Genomic DNA, 8,705 nt, shown 5'->3' with positions numbered 1-8,705 from the left:
TTCTTCTGTGCATATTTTATTCAACATGTTTGAAAAAATATTTCCATTGTTTGTGTAGGTTTAAATACAACTTCAAATATTTTTCCATAGCATTTTTTGTATTGTCAGATGTTAATAGCCCTAAGTCTATCTTTTAAAATTAATTTAGTAAACAACGCTACATGCATGTATTACATTATAGAAAGCAAAGTTACAACAATGAAAATTTTTTCTATTTTAAAGAGAAAAAATTAAACAAAATTTCAAAATAGGATATTTAGTCTGGAACGATGGCATATACATTGCATATTGTTATCTTCACCTCAGTTACTCAGAATACAAGGCATCTGCATTTAATAATCAAACAGTACTAGCACAAACCTTTCTATTCAATGAACTCAGTGAAATCAGTAGTGTAATTCTTAACTATCTTTTATACATAGTTTCTTTCAAAAACTATGAACTAGCTTACTAATTTGCATGTCATACTTGAGCGGGGGTGGACCATGCTAATCTCTGTATCATTCCAATTTTAGTGTATGTGCTGCCGTGGCTAGCATGAAACTTTACTTCCTCATGCATAGTCTAGACAAATGGTTAAGTTGGCTAGAATTTTATTATATTTTAATTAAGAAGCCCAGTGGTGATTACAAACATTCTGTGTTAGTATTTATTGTTACTGAATTCATTTAACATTTGCTGAAGTGAAATTAGTTCGCAGCTGATTAGTGTAGCACACAGTTCTATTTTTCTTATAGTTGTTATAGATTAGCTTCTATGATATTTTTTGTATGCATGGTGGACAGTTAACTCACATTCTGTTAAGTTTATAAAGTCTTTTTCCATAGACAAGCATCTGGATTAGCTTCTGTTAACTACTGTTGAAATGTTGGATTTTCGGCATAAACTGGAAAATGATCCTTTCGAGAATATACTGCAAATGACTTTGGAGCTTCTGCTCCTGCCAGAACTTTTGGTTCTGTGGTGCAAATTTAGTCTTTTTATAATTTAATTTTCTACTTTGAAATGTCACTTGTCAAAGACCAGTTCAACTACTCTTCCCGTATACTCAAAATCCCATTACAAATGTCACACGTGATAAGAAATGGATTATTTGGATTTGCCAATGAGTCTAGAGAAACTCTCAGAGATACAATATTACATATTCTCTGTGAAAATGTTTACATGTTTTGCACATAAATTCTGCTTCTAGAATGTGCGTCTCAATACATGTAAATGTCTGTATTATTTCAACTTGATCATGTATGATTTAGGTTAGGCTTCATACAAGCTGGGAAGGCTCCATTCAATATATATATATATATATATATATATATATATATATATATGTATGTATTGGGGATTAAACTCATGACCTTGTGCTTGCCAGGCAGGTGCTTATGCCACAGAGCTAAATCCCCAGCCCCTCAAATTATATTTCAATTGAAAGTTAGCATAAATTGCACCCTTTTGTTGACAGTGACTATTGGTACAAACTGCCAGACAAATTATTTTATTCTTCTAAAACAATTACCGATTTTAAAAATCTTTTCAGTGCTCTTATTTCTTTTGGAAGTAAATAACACTGTAAATAATACCTATTCAAAGGTCAATTGCTATTCACTAAAGAGTGACTTTAAGTTATCTAAACATTCTGAGATCCTAAAATAGACTGTAACATAAAATATTTCAGTAGTTTTATTTTCCATCAGAAACATGGTATCTTAACTGTAAGTCAAAGAAACCAAAAGAAATGCAAAAGCTGAGCAGTTTGCTGAGTTAGTAAAGTATTTCAGTCATATGCTGAATACATGACATTCCAAAAAAGATTACTTGATCTAGTTTTCTATACTTTTCAAATGATATGTTTGTCTTCTCTTTAAAGATGTGGTTGCCATATTAAGAATGATTTGTATATATGAATTGCTTTACAAGTTTCAATTTCCTATTGCTCTTGAATTATACTCCATTTTTTTCTTAAATGTATCATTAACCTCAATTTAGGTATATAAAAATATCTTTCATGAGGAACTATTAATTTTTTCCTGATTAGTGCTTAAAGTACAGATATTGGTGAGTGCTTGTATCTTTGATATTCTGTTTTTTATTATAGTATATATAAAGCTAAAAACTGTGACATCTTTAGAGCTTCAAAATGTTGATGTTGGGGCTGGGAATTTAACTCAGCGTCATAAGTGCCTGCCTTGCAAGCATGCGATCGTGAGTTTGATCCCCAGTACAAATTTCAAAAAACAAGACAAAATGTTGATGCTTTAGTGTATCTCTTTTTGTTTTGCTATATATTGAAGATCCACCGTAATGTATTGTGTGGAGTTGGTCCATATACAAAATATATTTTAATTCTTCTTACCTCCCCCCTGCTCACCTCCCTCCATTGAAGTTCCCTCCATGGATTGTTAATATGTGTACATTCCCCTCTATTTTTCTTTCTTTGAAATAATAAAAATTTATTGTCAGTTTTAAAAAGTTTAATATATTATGCAGAAATTTAAAAAAGTCTATCCAGTGAACTGTCTGTGTCAAGGAGACCAAGGAAGTTGAATCACCTACTGATTCTCATTTCAACTTTTAGGACTAATAATACCCTGGAAAATTTTAAATTTAGACATAAGATGTTGTTTTGATGCAAATCTACATAAGAGGTATGAAATCATAGATTTTTCATTAGGGTAAAGTTGGGAGAGAAACATAGGCTATTCATTCTAATCCAAAGAAGTCAACGTTTGTTGAAGTCTCTTTAAATACTTTATAAAGAAGTATGTACCATAATGTTTTCCCATGATTTATTCAGTATTTTCATGACAAAGGTTTTTAAAAGAATAATAGCAGCTTGTGTTTATATAATTTTTGACAGTTGAAAATACTTTCTCATAGATTTGCTTATTTGATCCAAAATAGAACCAAGCAAGGCAAGGAAAATATGCATTATCATCATTTCATAAGTAAGGAGAAAGGACAGAATAGTTTTCTTAGTTTGCACAGCTAAGAGTAATAATCTGTATCCACAAACAAATTTCAAACTCAGAAACTTTCCATGGAATGTGTGTATTTATGATAGGTCCTAGCTCAAAAGTCCTAGCTCAAAAGCAGGTACAGGAGTAAACAAACAAACAAACAAACAAACAAAAGTCTTTGCAAATATACTCATTTTTGTGATGCAATATTGCACCAAATGGATTAATCACTGATTTTGATAAGGAATTCTAACACATGATGTGAATGATGGTTTGACTGCACACACTGTCTGTTGTTAAGGTGGACAGAAAAAAAAGCCCCAGTGGAACAACACAAATGTCGTTTCCAGAAAGTTTGGAACTATTGGTGCATTTTGACAGTTTTTAATTCTTATCTATGCTTACATTTATAGGTTCAGCAGTGAGTTAGTTGAAAGTCATCTCTGTAGTTCACACTTAAGGAGAAAGATGGAGAACTGAGATTCACCTATTAGTGTCAATGAAAAAGAGAAAGTTAACATCAGAAAGAAACATTTGGTTTTTTCATTATGTACGTGGAAGAGTAGGTGTGGCTATGTCTCAAATTTCTTATGTTCTCTCATTTATATTTTCCCTAGTAGCCCAGAATAAATGCATTACATTTATCTACACTATTATAACTATTTCATAATTCACATGTGCAGTTCTGACACTTTAAATTCTATCATCTATCTATCTATCTATCTATCTATCTATCATCTATCTTTACCTCTTGTGCCTCTTCTGTCTCCTTTCTTTACTGGATTCTTCTTTTGCAACTGAAATATGCTAACACTGTCTAGGGAGGAACCACTATGCCAAGGCAATGCTTTCTGCAAAGTAATGCTAAATGTGTGGTTGTACTAAAATTATCTTTTTTAGCATGCAGATTTGACCATTAGAAATTTGCTTAAACTTCCAAATTAGCCTAAGCCAAGAATAAGGACAATGTTATTTTTGTCTTCCCTGAATTATACATAGTCAGTATTCCAGCGGTTTCAAAAATTTTACAAGCATAAAATTTACTTTCAGTGTTTTATATTAGTACCCATTTAGACTCAGCCACCTAAGATTCTTACTAAGTCTGGAATGAACTTACAAAGTTGCATTTTCAAGTAAAAGCCCAAAAGTGATCTGATGCAAGAGACCTGTGGTCTACTTGTAGGTAAACATTGCAAACTTCAAAAATTCTTACATTTTTTTTTTATTCCAAAGAGGACAAATCAGATGTTGGAAAGAAAGAAAATAGCTCTATAAGTCAGCATACTAAATTAAATTTAATTCTTTATAAGTTTTCCTAAGTATATGTGTTCTTTTTAAAATTTGGCTACAAAATTTCTAAAAAAAAATGTTGCCTGGTCAGGCATTATTAACTTCTTCATTAAGTTCTGACTTAATGGTCAGATTTATTTACAATTTCTTTTGGCTTCTCTGGCAGCTAGATGCAATTATCAGTGTTAAGGAATCTTTACTTAAAAGTTCCTCATCTTGTGCTCCTAAGGCACCCAACTCAATAAATTCACTGCATGACATTTCAGTAATTTTTTATGCATCTAATGAGATTTGTTTTAACAGATCAAAAGCCAACAACAGCAACAAAAAGAGTAATATAATCAACTTAAAAGAGGAAAAGTGTATTTCACATGCAATTTTAGAGATTTCAGACTATGACTGGATGACCCCATGGCTTTTGTGTCTGTGATGTTTCAGTATAGTCTTGATGACAGGATGTGGTAGAGTAAAAATGTTCACCTCATAGCAGTCAGAAGGCAAAACAGGAACGAAGAAATGAGGGTCTCTTGAAGTTCTTTGAGAGCCTCACCCTGTAATCTTCTGCTATTTTCCAGTCCTGCAGGTTGAAAATCAAGCTGCGGACATTTAAACCTTTGAGGGATATTTCATGTCCAAACTATAAGGGTTATGGCTTGACACTTCAGAATTTACAGGTGATCAGATTTTGATGTTGAATTGTCTTGAAAGATGATTCTTATATATTGTAAGCAGTCTATTCATTAAAAGTTGAATCAGAAATTTTAAAATTTTAAAATGGAACAATTTTAATACTTGGTTGAACCCAGCAAAGAAACACAGTAAAAAAAATATTTTTTCAGAACAGCAATACTGAAACTTCTACAGGAAATCTGTAAAATCTTGTGGATTATAAGAGGTAAATATTCTATTGTCAGAGGAAGGAATTATAAATATCCAAGGAATGACAACTAAAATGAATATAATAAAGCTGTCCTTTTGGAATTATGGTACCAGCATACATCCATATAGATATAGGGATAGTTTTAAGAATATATATATAGTTGTGCTTAGATACATACAAGATCCATAGATACATGAATATTATTTCTAGCTCTAAGAATTCTGGAAAGCAATAGCATCTACATGCAACTGACCAAACTTCACATCGAGAATTCTATTTCTAAATTTCATTCCCTAGTAAAGAGTACACAGGAATTCTTGTACATATGCATGACTTAAGGATTGAAATATGAGAAGTTTTCATTAGAACATCTTATAGTGTTAAAAAATAAAGATAAATAACCAAGACAATGTCAACACACACACACACACACACACACACACACACATGCACACACACATAGCTGAAATATTGCTGGCCAAATCTGAAAGCATTTTCTCTACGAAAAATATAATTGCAGTCAGAGAATATAACCCATAAAATTACATAAACATCATTGCTATGGGTAAGTGAATGAATAAATGACATGTTATCACATCTTCATTCGTGTAAAAGTTTTATAATTTACATTTATTTGTGCAGAACCTTCAGTCAAACTCAAATGAGATATATACTACAAGACAACTGGCCTTAATTCTTTATTAATATAATGTGACATTTAATGTGGCAGAAATAAAAGTTAATGATAATACATCATCATGTGTTGGATCCTAGAATAGAAAATGGCAGTGGATAATTGGAAAATCTGAATAAAATATTTAGGTAGGGTAATGCTGCTTCACTGGCATTATTTTCTTGCTTTCAGTAACCACATTCTAGCTGTGCAAGGAAATGTCTTGTTTTTATACATTTATTTACTTTTCAAAAACACTGTGGTATTTAGATATAAATTGAACTTTCAAGTGAATGAAAAGTACAGAACTCAGAATGTCTTAGTTTGTTTTGTACTACTATAACAGAATGTCATGGAAAGGTAGTTAGTAAACAATGGAAATGTGTTTCTCATGGTTCTGGAGGGTGGGAAGTCTCAATCAGGTTTGATGTCTGATAAGGGCCCAAACTCCACTTCCATGGTCGTATACGCAATCCTGTGTCTTTTGAAAAAAGAGAACACTCTTCCCCACATATCCACATCAAGAAAGAAACACTTCTCATGCAGCCCTTTTGAGATTTTAAAACTAGAAATCACCTCCATGAGTCACTTCCCTGCTAAATCCTCCTGTTTCTGTTACCATAGCAATTTGATTTTCAACATGTGCTTGAAAGAGACACACATTCAAACAATGGCAGATGGATGATGATGATAGATAGATAATAGATAGACAGAAAGATCTGACAGGTTAAAATAAAGATGTATATGTACAGGTGCATTCCAAAACATATATGGTTTATATACTCCCAAACTCTTGATCGGCTTAACCTTATTTAGAACCATATAAAGTCTGACAATGAAAAGTAACATGATAGTTTCCACCTTTTACTAATAGTTTGTGATATACAGCTTCATGATTCTTCCACGGCACAATATATTTTTTTCCAGTAGCAGGAATCAAACTCATGACCTCACACTTGCCAGGCAGGTACTTACACCACTGAGCTAAATCCCCAGCCCATTAGTAATTTTGGGCTAAACTAATAGGAAAATCTAGAGTTAATCTGAAATTTGTCATATCTAAATTATCCTCACTTCTAGAATAAAGGAAAGCAGTATCTAACAATGCTGAATTGTCAAAGCAAGAGAATGCTTTCACTATTTTGGAAATAAAACTTAAGAAGTTGGGGACCCGATGGACAGGAGAGACAAAAAGGGCAGAGAAGAGGTGGCTTCCCATACAGCGAGAGTACGTTATGTCTTCACAGATTATGGCCATCACAGGCAAACAATGGTTACATTTACTGGGCTGCTGTATGCGCTTTTACAGTGCTCGTAATTGAGGATGATTGTGGTTAATGACTCTGGTAATGTGCACTTTCAAGCCAGCAGGACAATGTAATTTGTATCAAACCTATTCAGTATCTCTTCAGGCATTTTGCCTGGTTTCATCTTAGCCCAGCACTGGCTTCAGAGGGATTCTCTAGAAGCATCACAGCTGATCAAAATAAAGAATTCATGGTTTCCCCATCCTCACCCTTCCAGTTTATTCCAAGGTAAATAAAGCTGTTTGAGCTTTCACACTATGGGATTGCCCAGGTCTGTCATAGTCCTAAGGACTTACATCCTAAAAGCATGAGGCTCTTGTGTGCAGAAAGAAAGAAAAAAAAATAAGAAAAAGATAGAGAAAAAGAACATCTGCCTGAGAGATTCACTGATGAGGTGTGAGCCAACAGCAGCTAAACTGCTTGGTAAAAGAAAGCTGTTTTACATTTCAATACACTGTGAAGCATAACATTCTGTGAGTTTTTCAAAAGTTAAAAATAATTAGTTAATACAAAAATATGTCCAGTCCGCAGTTTTTTCAACTACGGGGTTGGGGGATCCCTGGTACAAAAACCAGCTTTTGGATTCATTTTAGACATAGACTCTATTTAGAAGCTAAATGCATCTTTAAAATGAGAATTTTGGGGAAAAATCTATGATATTGAGAAGTGTAAATATGCTTCTGCTTTAAGGAGCAACAGACAGGGGAAGTTTTTACAGTAGACATTTGTGTTTGTCATTTTCACAGATTCTCATCACAGCACTGAAGTTTGACAGTTGTACACAAAAAATGTGAAGGGAAAATTTTTGAGAGTCCTGAGGTTCAAGACAATTAAAACTGAAACAACAGACCTATGCTGTCCCACGCTTGAATTTTATAAGTAGATTTTTTCTATGTAAGTAAATGCAAATGACTACATTTCTTTAGTTGTAGAAGCAAAGATTCAGTGCAAACGAGAATTTTCATGAGTGATAACAAGGGGCAGGGGCTGGAAAGTGAGTTTGATATGCAGACCTGCTGTGATCTCAGTGCTAGGTAAATGACAGACATTATACTCCAGGAGCAATGCTCTTTCTTTGGGAAGTAGAAACCAACTTGGGGAACATATGCATAACTCAGATGAAGCTTCCATGCACAAGCCCTTTGTATTTTAGTTTGATTTTTCAATGCTTATAAATCAAACTGAGTTGTTCTCAAATGTTTACTCATATGTTATGAAATTTTAAGTTGGTGACAGATACTTCACATCACATTGTGTATTGTTTTTTTCCTTTCCTGGAACAAATAACTTTGAATATGAAAGTGCAGTTGTTTGATTGTAAATGGCTTAAGCGAAATTGACTATAAATGACTGCATGTGGTCTAGCGTGAAAATACAGTCATTTCTTCTGTGAAAAGTAATAAAAAGGACATTTATTATAAAGACTCATTGGTTCAAGATTTAGCAATTCCAATAACCAAGTTGTAAAAAAAATAAAGAAAAACTCCTTTAGAACCAGTTAAAATGCTTTTGCGGTTATTTTTCAGTTTTCTTTTTATATAACATTCTTAGCAAAGTTTAAAAAAACAGCTACAGTGTAAAAACTCAGGACACTATTTTAG

General features: G+C 33.0%; 1 non-coding gene across 1 annotated transcript; it reads right to left on the bottom strand.

The window, feature by feature from the left end:
• Positions 1 to 431: 431 nt before the first annotated feature.
• On the bottom strand, positions 432 to 539 carry LOC111758083 (U6 spliceosomal RNA). The gene has a single exon (XR_002792318.1). It is a non-coding gene; the product is annotated as a U6 spliceosomal RNA (small nuclear RNA).
• Positions 540 to 8,705: the final 8,166 nt, after the last annotated feature.

The sequence above is a fragment of the Cavia porcellus genome, unplaced genomic scaffold (assembly GCF_034190915.1).
Source record: "Cavia porcellus strain 051 isolate PalLab524CR breed Dunkin Hartley unplaced genomic scaffold, mCavPor4.1 scaffold_20, whole genome shotgun sequence".
Classification (NCBI taxonomy): Eukaryota; Metazoa; Chordata; class Mammalia; order Rodentia; family Caviidae; genus Cavia; species Cavia porcellus.
The sequence above is the reverse complement of the archived record's forward strand: the minus strand, read 5'-3'. Positions and strand labels throughout refer to the sequence as shown.